This window comes from Mauremys reevesii, linkage group 4, assembly GCF_016161935.1.
Source record: "Mauremys reevesii isolate NIE-2019 linkage group 4, ASM1616193v1, whole genome shotgun sequence".
Lineage (NCBI taxonomy): Eukaryota > Metazoa > Chordata > Testudines > Geoemydidae > Mauremys > Mauremys reevesii.
The window spans coordinates 39,937,527-39,960,064 of record NC_052626.1 but is presented as its reverse complement, the minus strand read 5'-3'; the positions used below and the strand labels follow the sequence as shown (position 1 = coordinate 39,960,064).

Sequence of the window (22,538 nt, the reverse complement as noted above, 5' to 3'; positions counted from 1 at the left end):
CTTGGGGGCTCCTGCGGTGGGGGAGAGAGAGAAAGACCTTCCTCCTTCCCAGCCCCAGCTCCAGCTCAGGGGCTGCTGTGGTGGGGGGGAGAGGGAGAGACCCCCCTCCTTCCCAACCCCAGCTCAGGGGCTGCTGCGGCAGGAGAGAGAGGGAGAGACCCCCCTCCTTCCCAACCCCAGCTATATGATTTGTGTTCTTTTATTTGTAGAACAAAAAACATGAATTATTAGAATTTTTTTATATAGCACTTTTATCCAAAATGCTTTACAATAATTAGCTAACGATTCAAACAATGTTTGGAAAGATCATTAAGTGGTCCACTGAGACCCTCAGCAATTTTCAAGTGGTCCGTGAAAAAAAAAGTTTGAGAACCACTGCACTAGAGAATAGACTGAAGGGAATAACCCTGCGTTGGCCATGAGGGAGATGGGCAAGATGTGACCTAATTGATTTTTCCCATCTCAAATTACTATGGGGGTCTGATCCTTTGAAGTGCTGAGCATCCTTAATACCTATTGAACTCACTGAGAGGTAAGGGCACTGAGCCCTTTGAAAGTGATTCTATATATTGTTTCCATACACTTACAAACTTTCCTTTCTCTGAAATCTTCACGTTGTCTGAATGTTTAAGTGTACCACATGCCTTGCTCCACTCACTCCCTGCTTTACAAAGGCTGCATTAATTCTGTCCATGGATGCTTAGGAGATGCTATGGAAATGTATCTCTCGCCTTTAGCGACAGTGTTGGTCGGCCAATCAGATTGTTCTCCCAGCCCAACGTTCTGAGACCCATGGAGCTTGTGTTTGCTGGACTGTTCCATTTGAGGGAGGGAGGGGAACACATGTTCCATATTAATCTTCATTTCAATGAAGTTGTTTTAGTTCATGCTTTATTACAGCGCTTTGTAATGATGCATTTGTAACGGTAGCCCCTGGGGCAGCAATTGCATGTGGCAGGCTGAGTGCTTAAACTGCTCCTGAGACTGATTCTAGTCATACAGAATGAGGTACTCCCAGGCGCACCATCTGAATTTATAATACCAATTTATATGGTGCCCTGAAGCAAACTTTGTATTTGGTCTGGATGCAAGGGCCCAGCTGGAGATGGGGAACTGCCCTCCCTTTCTGCTCTCCTCTCCCTGACTATTTATTTAGATTTCCAACATGCCTGCCTTAACATCTAGCACAGCACAGAGAATATAAAAACACACCTTGGCTGACTACAGCATGCATCAATAAAGTGTCACCAATACAATTTGCATCTTAACAAGACTGAGCTCTTGGAAAACCCTTCTCATCTGCCAACATGGTCTCCATCATTAGCATGATCATAACCTTTCACTATTCTACCCCCACTCCAGGAAAATCCTGGCAGAGCAGATGAATTTTAAAGTGTGTCACCAAATCCACAGAGGGGTGGGTGATCTGGGAGTTCCAGATCACCCTGGTCCTAACCCCTCCTATTTATAGCATAAGTGAGTTTGTCAGCCCAAACTCCTTGGATGATCACTATAGTTGTGTCATTTGACAAGCAAGGTGGGTGTCTCATTAGATGGGATCTAGACCACTTAGAGCCAGATTTTCAATGGTAGATATGCACCTAAAGTTGCAAATTGGTGCCTAATGGGATTTTTAAAAGTGCATAAGCAGGCTAGGTGCCTAACTCTCATTATCTTTGAAAATCTGTCCCTTAGTACTTTAAAGGTCAGAATCAATGACTTAAACTTCACCTGGAAATCAGCTAGTGGTCAGTGCAGATTGTGGAGCACAGGGTAAAGGACCGTCTGCACAAAACACTGCTTAATACATGGGAAACTATGTCCTGTACTTTCCATCTGGTTAATGCTGTAGCCTGTGCCAAACACCTTCCAATAACCCAATCACAAGAGTAAAAGAGGATTCTTCTTTATAACAATGAGAAGGACATTTTTGTCCTCTTCCCTACTTTGAGTTCGGATAGATAGATTGGGGTTTCTCATCTATCTATCTCATCACTGCCTGTGGTCTTTTAGTATGAACACAGCTGTGGTTCTGGACTACCATACTTAAAAGGGGTTTATTCAGACTGGCTGTGACTGAGAAAACTCCCACCCATGGACAGAGGTACCTTTAGTGTCACTGGCATATGAAAGGTGAAAATAATGAATGGTTTCATTTTGTTTTCCTTTCCCTAACCTGAATGTATGATTTTAAAATGGGACAGTCCAACCATTTGAATACTGAACAGTCCAACAAACTGAATAGGGTTTGTTTCCTAGCATGAGGGGTCTGCTATAGACAAACTGATTATTTAAAGAGGTGCCAATGCCCCATGGCAAACTGTAAGGAACACCCTATTGAGAAAAAAACACTGCTAGGGTTGTTTAACACTAGTGGCTGTACATCGGAGCCACACTCAGTCATCAGATGAACAGGTTGAAGGGTGTTAGAGTTGCTGTGGTGACAGCTTGTCCCTGACAAGAAGTGGAAAGAGTGTCTCATCTTGTCCTTCACTGACACCCTTCCTCCTGTTGCCATTGCAGGGCTTAGGAGGGATTCCTCCTTGTGTGGAAGATGAGTGAGTCTGAACTGAGGACTTTAGATTGGGTACAAAGTGGTGGATACTGGAGAACTTACCAACAATACAAACAAAGATGCCAATCAGCTTGTATATCCCATCCTGTCTGTAAGAAGCATAGCCTAGAGGTTAGAGCAGGGGATTGATAGCTAGGATTCTTGAGTTCTGTTCCTAGCTGTACTACTCACTTGATGTGTGACCTTGGGCAAATCACTTAACCTCTGTGGCTCGGTTTCCCCATGAGTTAAAGGGGGATCATGCTACTGCCCTGCTTTTCAGGGAGGTTGTGAGACTACATTCAGCCAAGTTTCTGAGCTGTTTTGAACTCCTCAGCTGAACAGGGCTTGTGCCTGGGTGCACCAGCCTTGTGCTCTGGCTGGTCCTTAGAAAGAGACTTTCCTTTAACATGTGCTAGATCCACCATTCTTAAACACAGGCCCTTCCAGCTTTCACATGTTTTTCATGCTCTTTTTCTTCTTTGTAGTCAAAAAAGGAGTTCTTTCCCTCAGCCTTGTTTCCTGTCTTCTGTTCTTCCTTGAGCCTGCTGACTTTTTGACATCACATTTGTTTCCATGGCAGCACACTATGATGTCATCTGTGTAGGATCATGACTCTGCTGCAGGATTCAGCAAGAGGAGAAGGTAACATTCACATGGAAGGGGCTGTGTGCAGAACAGATTTTGTTGTTATAGAACTAGGGCAGGTGTCCTGCTTGTAGCCCAGCAAGTGGGGATTAACTCTCTGCTCAGCTGTCCAATGAGTGGACAAAGTGACATAGCAAAGCAGTGGTGGGGATTGAAGGTCCAATCAGAGGAAAGCCATGGAACTCTTTGGACCCCTGGTAATCAGAAAAGAGAGTGAGAGCTCTGAGGAGGGAGAGATCCACCCCAAGTTAGAACTGAAACTAGGCTCGTTCTGTTTATATAGAACCTTTTGGGGTTTGAATCTGGTGGGCCTTTCAAGAATCAAACTTTGGGGAGAGAAAACTTAATGGCTAAAAAGCTTATATTTTATAACTGGCCTGTTCCGCCAGTGTACAGAGCTGTACAAGTGCTAAGCGCTGTTCTTTCCTTCTCCTCCGACTGAAGGGTAATTGAATTACATCAGGACCTTTGCTACTTTCAGTGTTTTCTGCTGCTTCTCCCTACCCATCTGACATGATCATACAGACACACAGGATGGTATTATCAGGTGAGGAGCAAACATCAGGAACTAGCAAATCTCCAAAGATCTCATTTCCAAGACAACAAACATCCTTAGTAACAAAGCAGGATCGAGAGTTAAGTAGTGCATGTGGGGGTGACACTTAACTCGAGCACATGGGCATAGTCCTACTGGATTTTCCAGTAGGCATCAGTGGCTTCTCAAGAATGGTCCTGTTTGACTGGCTGGGTGCCCTTCAGTGTGCTGGAGTCTCAGGGCAAGAGCCTGAGTTCTGGAGGAAAACAAAATGAACAAGTGTTGAGGTAAAAACAACATCCAGTCCATGTGCGAGCAGCTACTGTTGGGAGCATCTCCTTCCAGTGAGGCTCTGTTTAAGCCTCTCTGGGTAAGTAATGCAGTTTGAGAGTGATACTATCCATCTAAAAGTGGAACCACCCAGGACAAGCCATCCCAGATACTGCAGATTCACTCTCTGGATTTGGTCCTTCTCAGCTTCAGCCATTCCATTTGCTGCTATGAATCTGTTGGACTGTACAAGCAAAGCAGGACTGATCCTGGTTAATTTTTATAGGGGAGCTCTAGGGAGCCCTTTGGAAGTGATTGAAGGTGGATCTATTTTTCCTCCGAGCCAGTGCCACAGTGTGGTGCCGGGGGATGCTAGGCTGCTGGGAGTGGCATGGTGACTCTGTAGAGATTGGGTTTCCTTCTGAGTCAGTGCTAGGGGGCAATGTGTGTCTTTGGGTGAGATGAGAAACTGTCTTCCACATGGCAGCGGAGAGCACTAGGCCTTAGTGATGGCCTTCAAATATCTTTTCTTAAATTGCAAACTGTAAAACATGTGCATTCACAACCTACATGTCACAATCACACTTACTCATATAAACATGCACACACAATATGCCCTCACACATACTGACATCAGTCTTATCGTTTCTAAGTCACTCATGTATACGCTGTCTTGCACACCACTAATGCTTATATGCTCTTACACATTCATTCTCTTAGGCATGCAAGTTGTCTCACTCTCACATGCTCACACTCATCCACTCAAGCTCCCATGTCAGACTTATAGGCCTACATTCTCACATTCACACTCTCTCTTGCACACAGACACATATTTATGCACTTGCTGTCCCACACTCTCACACCCCTACCCCAAAATGTTGCATTATAAAATAGCGTCATTCACACGATGTAAGGTGTCTATATAGCTATTAAGCAAATGCACTTCAGCACACTTGGAGGAGGTGGAAATGGATTGCAAATCAGGAGTTGAGATACAATCCTGTGACTTGGCCAGAATAATTTCTGCGCTTGGACCTCCTGCTGAAGTGAAAAATGACGTTTACAGGAGAAAGGCTTAGAACTAATCCCCTGAAATGATGGTAATGTGAATTCTTTCCAGGCTCTGCTAAGATTGCTCTTTCCCTGACTCTGTTATTCCTTATTATTGTAATGAGTTCTGCTCTCCAACGTGAGATAAGGTCACCATCCAGATAAGATCAGATCTGTTTGGCACAACTGAGAGGATTTGATCACAGTTGGGACTGCGGCTTCTTAGTTCACCTTGGATGCAGAAAAGACACTAAAAGTGCTAAGCTAGCTTATATATATATATATAAGAGCAAGCGTGATAAATTCCACTGTTACCTTTGTTACACAGCCTTCTCTGCCATGGTCTCAGTGGCAACTTTCCCTTGGACCCCATCTCCATTAAACTCAGGGTAATGACCCTGTCACACAGACATTTGACTTCAGTGTTAATCTTATGTCAAAGAATCAATGGATGCCATTCAGAGAACCTAAGGGAAAAGCCCTAACATATGGTAGGGGACAATCCTGCATTGTGACCCCATAAGGGATTAGGTGGGACATGACAGATCTTCTCCATCCCTTGTTTTACATGACTACGATGTATTCAATTATTTTCTAAAGTCAGTTTTGTGGTGGTGAAAGATAACAGATCTGGAGTCTCATGCTCTCTGTACTGAGAACAGGTATAGCACAGTGACAGGCAAACTTCCTATATCCCTTCTAAGCAACACAATAGCAAACGTGGCTCATCCCTGCCCTGAAGGAACCAGCACCTGGTTAGAGGGAAGGTTTCTCTCCGTGGCACAGACAATCCTGGCTGCTTTGTTTAGACAGCTAACAAAGGGCACAGTGACAATGCAGACCATTCATTACTGAAAATTAGTCTAAGGCCCCCAAATCATTTCACCCAGGCCACCTAACGGCCAGCAGATGAAAACAATGTAGTCACTGCCAGTTGGAACTGGCTTGGAACTAGTGCCTAGAAATGACAGGCTCTGTAGCTCATTCCCTGGTCCAGCCACTGCCTCCCGCCTTGGGTCAGAGTGGAACCCATTCCCTGATCCTAGGGCTTCTATGTATTGGGTGTGGATCTCACACATTTCCTACCCCCATTCCTGCAGCCCTGCTGGACTCTGACATCCCTACTAAAGCTGCAGGAGTGGAGCTGAGCCCGCACTGCAGTGATTCCTCTGGGCCACCGGGGATTGCTGTGGTACAGTCTCCCTTCCCCTGGTCTCGGTGCTCCCGCTGCTGGCTGAGCTGCCAGGCATCCTGGGGCTCGCACTGGCAGAGGGGAGGCTGAGTGCACCAGGGCTGTGCGGGAAGGCAGGTGAGAGGCTGCAGAGAAGTTGCTGTACTAGGCCCCTCCCATCTTGCCCCGCCCTCCAGCCTGCCTCAGGGCCTCCTGCCCCCAACAAGCTGCCGTGACTCCCAGGTTTGCAGGGGCTTCCTAGGGTTGCCAGGTGTCTGGTTTTCAACTGGAATGCCCGGTCGAAAAGTGACACTGGTGGCTCGGGTCAGCACCCCTGACCAGGCCTTTCAAAGTCCGGTCGGCAGGCTCCCTGCCTGTCCTGGCTCCACCCGGCTTCTGGAAGCAGTGGCATGGCCCCGCTCCAGCTCTTATGCGGGAACTGCGGCCAGTGGGAGGTGCGGGGTGGCACTTGGGGTGGGGGACAGCGTGCAAAGCCCCCTGGCTGCCCCTACACATAGGAGCAAGAGGGGGGACATGCTGCTGCTTCTGGGAGCTGCTTGAGGTGAGTGTTGCCCGGAGCCTGCACCCCTGACCCCCTCCCTTGTCCCAGCACTGGTCCCCCTCCCTCCCTCCGAACCCCTTGGTCCCAGCCCGGAGCACCCTCCGACACACCAAACCCCTCAGCCCTACCCCAGGACCTGCACCCCCAGCTCGAGCCCTCATTCCCGCTGTACCCATACCCCCAGCCCTAGCCCTCACCCCCCTGCACCCCAACTCCATGACCCAGCCCAGAGCCCCCTCCTGCACCCTGAACCCCTCATTTCTGGCCCCACTGCGGAACCTGCACCCGCAGGCCAGAACCCTTACCCCCTTCCACACCCCAACCCCCTGCCTCAGCCCAGAGCCCCTTCCCATACTCCAAACCCCTCGGCTCAACCCCCCAGCCCAGAGCCCCCTCCTGCACCCCAAACCCCTCATCCCTGGTCCCACCCCAGAGCCCACACCCCCTCCTGCACCCCAACCCCTGAGCCAGCCCAGGGAAAATGAGCAAGTGAGTGAGTGTGGGGAGAGCAAGTGACTGAGGGAGGGGGGATGGAGTGAGCGGATAAGGGGCAGGGCCTCAGAGGAGACATGGGGCAGGGGGCGGGGGAAGGTGTTTGGTTTTGTGCCAGTAGAAAGTTGGCAACCCTAGGGCTTCCCCTGGCTCTGGGAACATCCTCCATCTCGTTGTGCAGAGTGCCAGGCTTAGAGCCCGGCCCCGCCCTGTGCCTGCCTCCCTGCCTGCAAGAGGCTCTAAGGGGGAAACCAGTGATTGTTTCTCACCCAGACAATGCCACACATGGATCTGCACCAGACTTGGCAGCTCTGCAGACCTCCTTGAGCAGGCTGGTCCCTCCAACCCAGAGTGAGCTGGAGGCTCTGCCTGGGGGTGAAGGGCCCCGTTTCCCATTCCCCAGTGCCCCTGAGCCAGCTGGCCTGTCCCACCCACCCCCAACATGGGGCTGAATAGCAACTGGCCCTAGAGATGAATAACCCCATTCCCAAGGTTGACCCAATCAGCTCCACAAAATCTTTTTTCACTGAGAGAGGTATGGGAACTGAAGTAATCCCCTCAACCGTGCATCTGTACAGTAACTAGAGGTGTAATTCCCAGCTTGGGTAGGTGTACAGGCGCTAGCTGTGGTTGAGCTAGTGTGCTAAAATTAGCAATGCAGCCACAGCTACAGGGTGGTGGTTTGGGCTAGTCATCTGTATACAATACTGCTCAGTCCCTGGGTGTGTATTTGGGTAGCTAGCCGGAGCCACCAACTGGGTTGTACGACCACAGTGCTATTTGTTGATACAGCTATCCAAACTGGGAGTTACACATCCCAATTGCTATGCAGGCATACCCTTAATGTGTGCTCCCTGAGAACCAGACACCAGGAAGGCTGTATATTGATAAATAGCATCATTGTGACACACCTCATGTGGTCTTTATTTCTCTACATTTGAAGTGTTGATTATTTTTGTCTGTCCCCACATCTCCGCTTAAACCCTGCGTCCCATGGCCCAGCCCGTGTTTCCGAATTCTAAGCCATGCCCCTGCATTTCCAAATATACCTCTGCCTCGCAAGTTGTGCTCATGCACCCCAAGATGTGTCCCATGCTTTCACACAGAATCCATATTTTAAGGGATGCCCATATCTCAAGCTTTACATATGTGCTCCAAGTTGTACTTACACATCCCAAGCTGTGTCTCTGCTTCCGAAGTTGTAATTCATTGGGCTAAGTTTGACCCCAATTGACCGATGTGACCCCACATGCCAGCAATTCTCTAAGGGTACGCCTACATTGCAATTAAAAACCTGTGGCTGGTCCATGCCAGCTGACTCTGGCTCATGGGGCTCAGGGTAAGGGACTGTTTAATTGTCGTGGAGATGTTCAGGCTCGGGCTGCAGCCCAGGCTCTAGGACCCTGTGAGGTGGGAGGGTCCCAGAGCTCTGGTTCTCTCCTGAACCTGAATGTCTACACCACAATTAAACAGCCTCTTAGCCTGAGCCCCATGAGCCTGAGTCAGCTGTCACGGGTCAGCCGCAAGTGTCTATTTGCAGTGTAGACATATCCTATGGGGTCCCAGGAGCTAAGAGCTGGCATGTTGCTCACAGGAAGTAAGATTTCCAGCACTTTATGCCAACGTGAGTGGCTGACCAGCACATGTTGCTGGAACTGGAATAAAATGATGCATCAGGAGAAAGAATGAAATAAAAGGTTAAAGGAAATTAATCTGGAAAGGGAGAAGGAGACATGACAAGAGAAGAGTGACTCAGTGGTCTATGCTTAGTCCTTTCTGCCGGCTTTATTTACAAGGTTTGCCACTTTATGTTTGAGATCCTGGTGGTTGAAGGGGAGAATGCAGGGGCTGTGTCAGGATGGAAGGATCCCTGGGCGGGTGAGCAGGAGTGTCTGTGTTGTTGATGAGCTGGAAGGGACTTGTGTAAGTTCCCTGTTTATGAAGCCACCACTGGGCCTCACGGAAATGCATCTCAGCTTTAATATAAAAATAATCTTTCTTGCCCTTTTAATCATGAAGAACTTTGAAAATGTAGCTGATGCCAGCTGATTATTTGACAGATTTGGAGGAGGTGGACAGAGCATTTTATCAAGGGCATGTCACGTGATCTGCCCACTGAGACAGAATTTTTTTGAGGGAACCCTTGTGAAAATGTTGGCAGCAAGTGGGTGCTTTGTATCGGGGAGTGTAACAACAAGAGAGGAGCCTCACTAAGGAATGGTCTCACCCCTTTCACATGAATGGTTTGTAAACTCCATGGCTGGTGCTGGGGTTGACCGTATGAGAAGCAAGGAGTTAGAGGGGAACAGGCTACGTAAAAAGCACTATCGAAGTCAGTACAAATTAAAATTTCTTTCAGACAATGACATGCTTATACTGTTGTATACACTATATACTGAAATGTAAGTACAATATTTATATTCCAATTGATTGATTTATTTTATAATTATGTAAACAGGGTCTGAATGAACTCTCTTCTGACAGCTAGTTGGGGGAGGGGATGAGACTTCAGGAGCAAACTGTATTTATATCAACACACCTACTCTGCGTAGGTATCCAACAGATAGAGCAGTGTTGCTCAAAGTGATCAACTTTGCCTGGTGTTGGGTTATAAATGACTTTAGTGCTGAAATCAGGGGTAGTGAGATGTTGTTATCAATGTTGTCTTTATTGTATGAATAAAGGGGAGCAGAACTGTGCTTAACCTGTCCCAAATGAGAGGGTCACCCTCAGCTGAAAGGACCTTGTTAAGCCAGGGACTTGAATGCCAGAGCCCTGCAAGAGTAAGAGGGATGGGGATAGGGTGTCCCTAAGGGTCCTAGGTCTGGTTTAACCTATTCCTCCCCACTGTTCAAAGACAGAGATAATCAGGCTTCATTAGGAGCCTTTTGTTATTTCAAGTACTCAATACGAGTTGAAATCACTTGTGGTGGGGCAGTGTTTCTGCCCAGCCTGCTGAGAGCTAAAAATCACAAAGAGCCTGACCTTCAGAGGTCACAGCAGAGAGAAAGGTGGCAGCAGAAGGTAACTGATGGGTGGCCAGCAAAAGTGGCAAACAGTCGGCCGGCAGGAGTGGTTGGCAGGGCAGCCAGGCAGCGAGGAGCTAGGGTGACCAGACAGCAAATGTGAAAAATTGGGACAGGGGGTGGGGGTAATAGGAGCCTATATAAGAAAAAGACCCAAAAATCGGGACTGTCCCTATAAAATCGGGACATCTGGTCACCCTACGAGGAACAGCAGCTGATGGGGTGGCTGGCCAAAGCAAGTGCTCAGATGGTGGAGCAAGCAAGGTGCCTTCATCCCCGAGTGGGAGGTGACTCACACAGATGCACCTCTGAACCCTGGGTTCTCACTGACCAAGGACAAGCACTGTGAATGGGGTATGGTGAGGGAACGGAGGGGGGAGCACAGAAAAGGAACTTTTGGTTGTAGAGCTCAAGACTATGAGACAGAAGACTCTGCCCCACGCACTCTGGGGTCAGTGTCCTGCTCACAATTTTATGTGTATGAATCCTGCTTGTGGCATTTTCCCTAATTAATGTTGGGTGACTTCTCTCCTTTCATTAAAAGTTGCTTTTCTACACTCAGACTCTGTGCTTGTGAGTGGGGAAGTATTGCCTTTCGGGGGGGCGCCCGGGGTGGTGTGTACTTTTCCCAGGTTACTGGGTGGGGGCTTGAGCTGGTTCTGTGTCGTATTGTTGAACCTGGCCCTGGTTGCTGCTGGCTCCACCTGGCAGAAGGGTTACAATTATATGGTAAAAATGAGAAAGTAAGCAATTTTTCAGTAATAGCGTGCTGACACTTTCGTATTTTTATGTTTGGTTTTATAAGCAAGTAGTTTTTGAATGAGGTGAAACCTGGAGGTACACAAGACAAGTCAGACTACTGAAAGGGGTACAGTAGTCTGGAAAGGTTGAGAGCCACTGGTATAGTGAACTCTTGCATCCTTAGTGAAATTCCTTATAGGAATGAGAGATGTCAAGACCCTATAAAGTGATCATGTCCATCTCCTGGGAGACAGTGGTAGGATTGTTCATTGCACTGTTTATTTTTGTATTTTATCCAGTTCAGTTTTAAATGACTCAGAGAGTGGGGCTTCCACCATAGTCCACTGGAGACTGTTCCACAATCAGGATCTCACTTTGTCCCTGGCTTACTAACCTGGCTTCAGACTATGAATGCTGGGTACTAGTTTCTTTTTCAGCTTGGGCGCATACAGATCTATGTCTAGCAGGTTCAAGGATTTTGAGATCTTTAACAATTGGGACTTTGCTATTGCTATTAATTTTACATGGAAGGCACTCAGTTATTGTGCGGATGGATGGCAGCATAAAACCTCGAAGATAGTGTGAAGTACCGATGAGTGTGTTACAGGTACCAATCTGCAGCAGCTATGAGTTGTTACAGTCCCTATCTAGAAAGTTTTGGCTCTTTAATTCAAGCTGTAGCAGCACATGCTTTTTGCTCTGGAGGGTGTTGGTTCAATCGCTGGTGTGTTGGCCAAGAGGGTAGACATCACAGTTGGTAGGTAGCTACATGGTGCTGGAAGTGCTGAGGTATTTGGAACTCCAGAACATTACCTCAATAGACATTTCTGGGAGGTGCTGGTTCATCAAGACTATGAGCTAGAGAGGATAAAGAAAAGGACCATGAGTCAGATTTTGTTCCACTTATGCAAGTCTAAATCTGTAGTAACCTCACTGAAGTGAATGAAGTTACTCCTGATTTACTTCAATGTAGCTGAGACCAGAATTTGGCCCCATGCCCCCATTAGGGGACTGATAGATTGCACTGCACTTATGTGGTCCACATAAAACAGAAGGCTGAAGGGCATCCTGTTTTTGCACAGATCTCATTGCTCTTATGCTTTCCCTATAAAGCAAAAGGCTGAAGGGCATATTGTTTTTGCACAGACTTCTTCTGGGACACAGTCTTGCTCTAAGCACTATGCTCTTGATGCAGGAAAACCATTGTCACCTTGTTGAAATTGTCTACATCTGGCCCCCAAGACATCTGATTTTGTTAGGAGATGTGCAGAACTGGTGAAAGCTATGCAGCCATTTCACTTTCTTACGTGATTAAGTCAACAGTGAAGTTCTTTTGTGTTTTCCAGATATACCATCCCTGGGGATTCCTAATACTACTTTGGACTATTTAATGCTGCTGCATGGCTGTTATACACCTCAGAGGCAGCTGCATTTCTGCACTGGGCAAAGTGATCAATATGCTCTGTAAGTAATAATAATTATTTATTATTTATTGAGCACTGTGAGTCGGCTCAGTGCTGTGCAAACATAGAGAAAGACAGAGGCCTTGATTCTTTTCTAGGATGTGAAAGAGAAGGAAGGGCAGGTACCTTTCCAATCTGTCCACAGGGTAAATGCATTTCTAAGTGCCTGTCCTCTAGGCACAATACACACACTATACAGCACTATAGGATCTGTCTAGAAGGGTTCTTAGATTGCAAAATCTAATAGAATAAAAATGTTTGTTTTGTTTTTATTTTAAATGTCTGTGACTAGTGTTCTGGGCCAAAGCTTGTTTCCTTTTACTTATGCAAGTAGTCCTTGTTCACCCGATTAATTTTGTTGAATTCAATGAATTATACATGTGGGGAGACTCTATCCTTTTAAAAAAAAATCAAACATTCTCCAACTATGTTGTAAACGAAAATGTAGCAGCAGAATTAGGCTAGTTCATGAGACCCAGGAAGTGAAACTGGCTAGAAAGGGGGGTGAAACCAACCAGTCTAATTTCTCAAGCTTGTGAAGGGTCAAAAATAAACAAACAGCAGCAGTTGGAAAAGTTGAGACTCTTAAGTCTTTCAGTTGTTATATTCCGATACCTCCGGGCTGAGTGTGGAATGAATAAAAGATAGATAGGTAGACAGAGGAAAAGATATGCTATTTGTAACACATACTTCTTTAGAGATATGTTGTTTATCTTGACAGTATCCTTTTATAATTTTCCATGCAGTGTCAAAGACTCACATTGCTGTGAGTTTATTCCTGTCAAGGCAGTTGTGAATTGCGGACAGAGTATCATCTGAACTCAGTGTTGCCTGCCTTTCACCGGCCAGTCTTACCATCTTCTGCTTATTTAACTCTGGTGTTGTTTGTAGTGAATATGAATGTAAAATACAGGCAGAGGTGTATACATTCATGAGTGTGCATGTCCCTTATAGGAAAGTCCTATAGAATTTAACAGAGTGACTATCTTTCTGTAGCCCTTTTAAGACAAACTATAGAATCCTACAGCAGGAAGAACCCAAATAGAATAGAAATAATTCTCTGTTAAATTCAGTAGGATGATTTAATAATTCTGTAGGAAGGAGATCATTCTCTATCATGTGCTGTAGGTTTTCAGAGTCATTTAAATATATCCCTGCTTAATTTCTATAGAACCCTATTAGTTTCATCCCTATTAAATTCTACAGGACTTTCCCAGGAGGGGAGTGTGTGTGTTATCTCCCCGTTCCAGTTTGAGTAAGAATCCTTTGCAGTGTGGGAAAGCTGGGCTCCCAAGCACCTGCCTCTTAGTCATCCAGGGCTTGAGGATGTCCCCAGATTACATCTTGTCAGCTGTTTGCAAAACAGCCCTGGGAGGAGGAGGTGAAACCCTGAGCCACACAGCCTGGCTGTCTCTTTAAATGCTGGGGTCTGTGTGCTGGAGAGGGAGGGATCGGCTCTGGAGTGCGTGAAATTCCTGGGCTCCTCTGACAGTCTCAGGCAGAGAGCTCAGCTCTACACATCTCCTCTTGCATGCAACTCAAAGAGAGGGAGAGGCAAGTCAAACCTCCCCTTTCTGCCTGCATCCCAAGCCATCAAGGACCCGTTTTAGCATCTCCAATACCCCCACCCTTCCCCACCAGTCCTTCCTAGAGAGAGACCCTGGATTCTTACATCCCCAAAGAGGAAACAAACAAAGAGTTGATAAAACAGCCAAAACCTCTTCTCAACTGCAAAGGTAAGACTTTGGGGGAAGGATGGATGGCAGGATGGAAGAAAGACCCAAAATGAACAGATATTTCTGTGTATCCAGTAGAAAGTCTTTCAGTTTAAAAGGTAGTGGGTGCTTTCACTTGAGAGTTCCAAGGGTGATTGTTTTTTTTTTTTAATTTTTGATCACAAATAGCTTGGAGATTTGTTATTTTTCGGTCTCTTCCTGCGAGTTTTTATCAACCTGCCCCTGCCCTCCTTTCCTTCCCCCTCTCACCTCCCTGTTATGAAAAGTCAGAAAGATTTTTGGAAACGGCACACCTAGTGGGATGATCTGTTTTCAGGTGACAAGCACAAACTCTCCTCTCTAACCAATACTTTTATTTTTGCTTTTTTTTGTTCTTATTATTTTATTTTTTAAATTACTATTTTGGAGGGGCTGGTTTTTAAAACTAGAGAATGGGGGTGTTTTTGTGAGGAGACAAGATGCTGCTACATTGAATTATAACAGGGACCTGCTTAGGAATCAAACTATTTGACTAGCGGCTGAAGGATTTCTTTTTTTCTTTTGCAAAATTTTTACTAATGAGGAAGAAAGGGGGAAATGAAGAAAGTTTTCTTTTTTTCCTTCGTCTTTGGATCTATTACAGAAGAACCTTCCCTCCCCGCCTTCCATTTGTTTATATTAATGATTTAGTAGCCGTCTTGCCTGAAAACTTCCACTGTGAGCGACTGCTGTGCATTTTCAGGCAGCGAGTGACCTTAAAGGTTGGTTCGATCCTTTCTTCGTGCAAGATGCATGCAAAATACCCATGATTGTCTTTTTAAAAAAATTCAAACTACGGCACTTTATAATTTAAAAGAAAAACATCATCCACTCCAGGGCAGTGATGTAATTCCCCTACTTATGGGCACTGACTCTGGTGCTTTGCACGTGACTTGTCTTTTGCTTACTCCCTTAATTTTAATTTAATTGCAGTATAGGTAAGAACTACTTTTATTAACCACCGTTCTTTAAGGACACATTTCATTATAATTGAAATCTCTTTTTTTAAAAAAATTCTTTTCCATTCCACACCGCTCCCCCCAAAAAAATTAGAGAGAGAAAAGCGAAAGGATCAGAGAGGCAGAACCAAAGCTAAAAAATGGAATAATTTTTAAAAGACCACTTTCGCTTATCCAAGCCCCCATTCCCACCTCCTCTTGGCGCAGCTATTCAAAGCTTTGTTGAAAATAGTTTTAAAAAAATAATACTAATTTTTGTTCTTGTTTCTTTCTTGCACGTGATTGTTCTGTGTTAAGCACACAGCCCTCCTAAAGAGATGAATATTGACATGATCGCTCACTAACAATATATTTTGAGTGACTGTTTTTTAAGGGGGTGAACTCTTAACTAGTCTAGTGAAAAGTCAGAGAGTGATGTTGGGTGTGTGAGAAAAAAATCGAACCAAAAAGGATTTGCCTGCTAACTGGGTGTAGTCAGTTATTAATTGTAGCGTGAGGCTGAAGCGTGTTGTATTTCTAGCCAGGTAAGGTAAAGCAGGCTATAGTGTTAAGTTGGGCAAGTTTATCTAAGGGCTAGTCATGTTTACGGAGGAGGAGGTTCGGGAGGGAGCTGAGATTATTGCCTTTGGTGTTGTGGATGGACATACTTCATCTGCTGGAGGAGTTGAGGTATTATATTTTGATAATTTTATATTCCTGTTGATGTTTTTTGTTTTGGTCATTGGCAGTTTCCTAAATGTCCGTCTTTCTCCTGTAAAACATATTGTTTTCTGGAAGGGGCGAAGGGAGTTGTATCTGGGGACACTGGAAGTTTGGGGATCACGCGAGCAACAGGGCTGTATTTATTTATTAAAAAAAAAAGCAAAGTCGGGAGGTGAAAATTCCCTTTCTGGAGTATTCGGGCACCTTCTGATGGGGTGTGTATCTGTGTGGTTTTCATTATTTATTTTATTTTTGTTCTTTTTTTAAAAAAAAAGGAAAGATAAAAGAGTTAAGTAAATAAATAAATAAAAGCCCCGTATTCGATGTCATAATTCCAGTGATGATGGCTTCTCGGCAGAACCGATATCTGCCGATATCATCCTGTTCCATGGCTGTAGCCTGGCCTCATTTTACGCTGCGTTTCTACTGAACATGTTGACGTGCTGCTGCTTATATAAGGGAAAGAACAAATTCAAGCGGATTAGTGCTTGGGATTTTGAGATCGGTTACCCAGATCATGTTGTGGGGTTTTTTTCGTTGGTGGGGGGGAAGGATGGAGAGATGTGGGAGGGGGCGAAATTGGGGAACATGGTGGGGGAGATGGAGGTGATGCGGGGAGCAGCTTGTTCGCATAATGTCTGCGCAGCGTCCTTTTTTTCTTTTTCTTTTTTTTAAAAAAAAGCCCATTATCTCAAAAAAACACATTATTCTTCAGACCAGTATAAAAACAATGTGGGAGGGGTTATTTTAGTGAGGGGGTTTGGTCTGGGAGTCATTAGACCCACTGCTGCAAAACCAAGATACAGAAATCCATCTGCACCAACATTTCGGGAGGAGGAGGGAGTGCGGAGGGGGGGGAGGGATGGATTGTCGCTTTTGGATTAGCAGCATAGGGCTTTGTATTCTTCATTTCCCCCCACCATTTCTGCCATTCCCCCTCACCCCACATCTGCACACCCTCTCTCCTCCTCCCAACCCCCCCGAAGGCATCTCATCTCTTGACGAGAAAATTCCGTGTTACATCCTGATGGCTCTGCGGCTTTTTTTTTTTAGTGCATCACAACAGTGGCACGATGACCTTTGCTTCATGCCACACAGATGCAGGCTCCTGATATGAGTGTGACCACGGCTTGCCCGCACAAACACATGCACTCATACCCAAGTTGGGCCATGATTTTAATTCATTTTCTTTTCTTTTGGGTCAGAGGCTGGATAGACATTGTTAGGGGGGTGGGAAATGCAGCAAATGCCAAAGGCACGTCCATCCATTTCTCCGCCCCATCTTGCTGTTCGGTTTTCCAGGATGCTGTGTCGCACATCATGAGATTTGAATGTTGTGTGTGTGTGTGAAGAGCAGCGGCTTGGGGGAGGGAGGGAGCATGTGTGTGTATTTGGGGGGATGGATGAACCTGGCGACATTAATAACATTTTTTTGGTCAAATGAACGCCTGGTGATAATGATTCAGTTTAACCATCTGTGAAATACATGCTTGCAATGCACTGGAATAAAGGTTACTCCAGGGAGCTTGAGCTGAGCTTGGCGGGCTCTGGGGAGCGTGATGTCCACACTCGGGGGAGACAAACACACACATGCACCCAACAGACCCCTCCCCTCACAAAGCCCACTTGTGTATCCGAGCTAGAGGGCATAGAGAGAGGGCGTGGGCTGTATTGGAGCCTGGACCAAACAAAGCCTTTCTTGGCTTGTCTTCCTCTGCCATCCCTCCTCTTCCTCCATGAGCCTGTCCGTGCCTTTGATCAGACATCACGGGCATATCAACATTTCCACGCAGTTCTGTGCCAGAGGCTGTGTGTGAGAGACTCCAGGGTGGTGAACAAAAAGGGGAAAAATCTACTTGCCTTTCTCTGGTAGGATGTGCAGAAGAGGCACGGCTTTTCTAGTGTGAGCAGCGAGAGGGAGAAAATCCCCCCCTCCCTCCCCAACCCTACCAAGCGAGCCCTGGAGAGGTTGTGTGGGTGATTGTAGATGGGTAGTGGGTGGACAGTGTGTGTGCAGGACAAGGCAGCAATGGGGAGGTTGTTAACAGAGTGTAGAACACGGCTGGCTAGCTTGTCCATTTGGAACCCTGCCCAATGACTGGCAAAACCTGTAATCCCCCTCCTCTCCCTGGATCCAAAGTCCTCCCTACACTTCAGTGAACATTCGTTGTTCAGTCATGGTCTGGCTGGTCTCTTGCAGGGCTCTGAGAGGAGCTGGCAGAGAGAAAGGATCTCTAATGGCTTCCGCCTTCCTGTCGGCCAATTCCCCTTGTCTCCTGCATGTGGCTAAATTTCACTGCACCCTTCTAAGTCCCTGTGTTTCTGGATCTTTCTGCTTCACAAGTGATAACAAATGGGAAATAGATACATTCCGGGCCATCTTTATGTGCCTTTCGCTTTCCTCATCTCTCTTTTTTGGAGCTGACCTTCAGAAACAGTGGCAAATTATAGCCAAAGGGGTGGGGTGGAGGCTTTTCAGTGGGTCAGACACCTGCTGTCTGCATGGGTGATGCACAGAAAAATGAAGGCTCCTTTATTCAGCTGCTTTGTCCTCTCAGGTTTGATCCCATTTGAGCCTCAGCTGGCCCGTTTCAGTCCCAAATTGTTTCTTTTTGGGCCCTTTCTACCCCTTCCTCCCTCCCAAACCGCTTAGTAAATGGCTGTTGTGCTGCAGCTCCAGCACCTGAGAGCCAGCCATGGCTGCTGTAGAGATGACAATGCAGTGGCTGGCTGAGCAACAGGCCGAAGGTGCTGCAGGTCCCAGGTAGTTGCTCTGACCCTAAGAATGACTTTTCTGTACGGTGAAGGTAGGCACTGATCTTATGGTTCCTTCATTCTCCCAGTGACGGAGTTATTGATACATCCCAATGGCACATCCAGCGCCCACCCAAATGAGAGGGAATTTCTGTTTAATAATTAGGAAGATGGGAAAAAAAAGATTCTTCTAGATAAACTGTAATGGTTTGAAAGTGAGTTGTGTGCAGGTGGAAAGTACTAGATCCACAGTCTCACAGGTTGACATTCTGTTTATTCCTAGGGCAGCACAGTCCAGACAGCAGATGGGCAAGTCTCCCTTGCCAATGTTCTGCACCCTTAGCCTGGAGTGACTCCACTTCTGGGAGTGAGAGGGGAGTTCGGTCCGCACAACCCATGTAGTTGTTGGCCTTTCTGCTGAGGGTGGGGCAGTTAGTGCCAACAGTGATGGTGGATTATATGATTGAGACACCTTTCCCACTAGGAAATGGACTGAAACCACCACTGATTCATTTCTTATAAGCTGCCCAACAGCAGTGGTCAGATGGGGATGACATTTAAACTTCACCAGTGTGGACTGGATTTAAACCAGCACCCTAGAGGTAAACGTTTCCATATTCCATTCCTGATTTTCCAAGCCACAAATGAGCCCTCTTGGTCTCTGGGCATTGCATTCTAGGGAAGCAAGAAATCACTCTTCCCCACCTTTCTCATTGCTCCAGCAGCAGCATTTCAGTGGATCTAGTGATCTCTTTGCTTCTTGTTTGTGACTCCTGGGGCCTCCTTCAGGGCTCCACAGTCCAACAGCATCTCTTCCTGTCTTCTTATCTCTCTCTGGGCGGGGGAGAAAACAGTTACTTTTCCTCCTCAATTCTTCCACTTCTGTTCTCTGGTGAGAGACTCTGCACATCCTGCTGCACTTTGGGGTGTGTGCAGGTGGAAATATGGGTGCTGGCAGAGCCGTATTATGCTACAATGGGGTAAAGACAGATGGGGTCTCTGGGAATGAAGTAAGAAGTGACCAGAAACTTTGTCCTAAACTCCAGCCAAAGTCAAAGATGAACCTTCCTGGAGATTCATGAGAAGTTTGGTTAAATTAAAAAAAAAAACCAAAAAAATAAAAAAATAAAAATTAACTTTATTCTCAAGCCCCCATGTGCTTAATAGATTCATCCAGGAGGAAAAGGGCACAAAACTTATTCTGGGACTATTCTCACTGTAGCTGGACCCACAAGTCAGCCACATTGCATTTAAGCCCTATATATTCCTCTCCTTATGCAAAGAACAAGTGGCATGGAATAGGCTTTACTGGTTAGAGCATAGGCAGGCAGAACTCTTGGGTTCTAGTCACCAACATGCTGTTTGACTTTGGGGTTGAGTCACTGCCTAGCTCTTTGCCTCAGTTTCCCTGCATGATGAATGGAATGTGAGGATTAACATGTATAAAGGGCTTTGAGCATCTTGGATTACATTTATTAGCCCTCTTGACAGCAGTCTCAGCAGATAGACTGAGACACACTAATCAAAGGTTAGCATAGAGGAAGTATGCTCTTACCACTGCTGTATGGGCAGAGAATGGCAGTCTCCAGCACTGTTGATCTTCTGGCACCTTTTGCCAGGACTTTGGGCTGGGCTGATTTGAACTAGACTTTCATAGCCCCCCCGGTGGTGTGGTTGAAATGTTAAGTGTCTGGAAATGGGGAGGGAAAGCGTGGGTTGGTTTTTTTTAAGGGTAGGTGGGGGTGCTTGCTGCCCTTCTCAGAAAACACTTGCCTGTGAGACTCCATAGCAGTCTCATACCAGAGCAGTTCAGCTGTCTGACCCTTGTGGCACATGTTCCTGCAGAACCACAAGCTGTGTGTAAGCAGCATGTCGTGGCTGTGAACTTATAGGCTGTTCTGTTCTAAGAGCGGAATGGGAAGGGTGTGGTGGACAGGGAACAGGAAGAGGCATTTACAGAGTATCTCAGGCATAGCTGAAATGAATTTTTCAGCTTATCTGAAGGAGCATCCTCTACTGGCAGAGAGGATTAGCCATTCTTCCACCTCTCCCCCTACTGTCTCTTGGAGCTCCCTTGTCATCTGCCATATCCCAATGGTAGATCAGTCTCCTTCTCCCCTACTCCCTCTGCCCACTTCTTGTCTCTTGGTGGCTGGGGATAGAGATGTGGGGGGCTCTGAGAGCTTATCTGCCATGTCCCAGTGGTGGTGTGGCTCAACTCCTGTCGTTTCCACAGCCCTTTCCTGTGCCCTTGATGATGAAGGACAGCTCATTTCGGAGCACAATCTGCCTGTGTCACTCTTGGCCCTGCTGCTGTCATCCATCATATTACAGCAAGTAATTAACACCAGGAGCCTCAGATCCCCGGAATGAAGTGCTGGGGTAGTTGGATTTCTCAACTATCCTGATTTCTTTTTTCATAACTGGCACAGTCTGATCTAGGAGATCATGAAATCAGGGGTAATCTCTCTTGACTGCTGCACCAACCCTGGGAGGTGGGGATGCCTGTGTATTTGGCAGAGAGGGATATTTGAGGCTTAGATCCCTCCTCAAAATGCCCTTGATGCTACTGCAGCATTCCCTGTACCCAAGCAAGTCCCAGCAACAGGAAGAAAGCTGAAGAGTGGGCTGGATTAATAACTGATAAGGATAGAAGAGGGTGGATGATTTGAGGTGTGATTTAAGCCTTCAAAGCTGGCAGTAGGCTTCCATCTGCCATCAGAAAGTATAGCAACAAGTGATCCCAGCATCCATTCACTGGACTGACCCTGGGAATGTATTTTGCTCACGGCAGTGGAGAGCATCCTGTCTCTGCAGTCTCACCCCCTTCTACTGCTGTGGTGATGGGAGCCTCATCAGGTGGAATGAGGGCTATAGTGAGGACCAGTGAGTGTAGCAAAAATTTAGCAAAAATATGGGTGGGGGCAGAATTCCCAAGGCTGTTAGGACAGGTTCAAAGATCCCCCCCTAAGTGGAATGGGGCAGGGGGAAGATTTCCCCTTGGAATGTTGCACGGCTGTACCAATGTCACATAACATCTGGGAAGCATTTGTTTCTTTCTGCAGTACTATCGTATCTTCCCTGGCCAAGTGTTTATTTCTGGGGGTGAGCATTTTGAGGAGGGGAAGAATCCGTGGCAATGGAAAAGGGGGTAACTATCTGAATGGATGAGCCTTAATGTCAGCAAAGGAAGGACATGGGGTGGGTGGGGAGGAACAATTCTCCAGTGGGGTAACCATCCAATAAGACCTGGTGTGTCTGCAGAGCAGGGACTTGTTGGCTTCATTTCAGTGTGTGTTACAGCCCAATTTTTTTCCAATAATGTGTTAATTAAACATTGATTTCAGGGGAAAAGGGAATCTGCATGAATTGCAAAAACTAACTGGTGTGAGGAGGAGTGGGATCTGGTAAGAAATGTGTGGAGGGACCTGCTGTCAGCTGCTTCCATGACGGATTGTGGAGGGAGAAGAGGAAAGGGCTGGGGACAAATCTGTCCACCCACCGTTTAGAGACATTCACTCCTTCTAAAGAGGAGCCTCCCTCCTTCCAGAAAAGTGGGATCTTTGGCATGTTGCACACTGAAGAATTGCCACACAGCCACTTGAATGTCCCCAACTTTATTTTCATAGGGGAAATTTTTTTTTCAAGGAGTGATAGAGATCAAGGCAGCCTTCTGACCAGCTCCGAGCCCAATACACTCCGTACTTGCTGCCCTTCTACAAAGTGGAGTCGCGGATTAATTAAACAAAGGTGCAAATTAAAACATCAGTTGTAACAGTGTGCCAGAAGAGCCAGAAACAGTAATTCACCTGGACTTCATGTGCAGGAGATGATTACTGAACATGAATATAACATTG

At 46.5% G+C, this 22,538-nt stretch overlaps 1 protein-coding gene across 5 annotated transcripts in view; it reads left to right on the top strand.

Annotated features, from left to right (window-relative positions):
• Window positions 1–22,538, top strand: part of NRXN3 (neurexin 3) — a 1,505,977-nt gene that overhangs the window by 87,748 nt on the left and 1,395,691 nt on the right. The window contains exons 1-3 of one of the 5 annotated variants that reach the window (XM_039537762.1): window positions 3,301–3,399; window positions 3,647–3,749; window positions 12,396–12,513. The exons of 1 other annotated variant lie outside the window; for it this stretch is intronic. The gene's annotated coding sequence lies outside the window, so the exon portion shown is untranslated. Of the gene's footprint in view, window positions 1–3,179; window positions 3,200–3,300; window positions 3,400–3,646; window positions 3,750–12,395; window positions 12,514–22,538 lie in introns of those variants that run through there. 3 more of the 5 variants (XM_039537763.1, XM_039537765.1, XM_039537767.1) reach the window with 3 other exon arrangements.